A 224-nucleotide genomic window follows, 5' to 3' on the forward strand; every position below is an offset into this window, starting at 1 on the left:
ATCTTCAGGGGGCGGTGGCGGGGCGTAGGAGCGGTCGTAATCTCGTTCTAGGGACTGGTAGCGGAGGGGCCTGGGTCTGGCTCGATGGTGGGCGCCGGCCGAGGCGGACCGGCCGCGCTCGTCCGGCGCCGGGGAGGGTTCGTCATCGCGCTGGAGGTAGGGACTGCGGCGGCTGGGACTGCGGTCCACCTGGGGAAGGCGGCCGCGCGACCACTCCTGCCGAC

The sequence above is a fragment of the Pieris rapae genome, chromosome 7 (genome assembly GCF_905147795.1).
Source record: "Pieris rapae chromosome 7, ilPieRapa1.1, whole genome shotgun sequence".
Taxonomy (NCBI): Eukaryota; Metazoa; Arthropoda; class Insecta; order Lepidoptera; family Pieridae; genus Pieris; species Pieris rapae.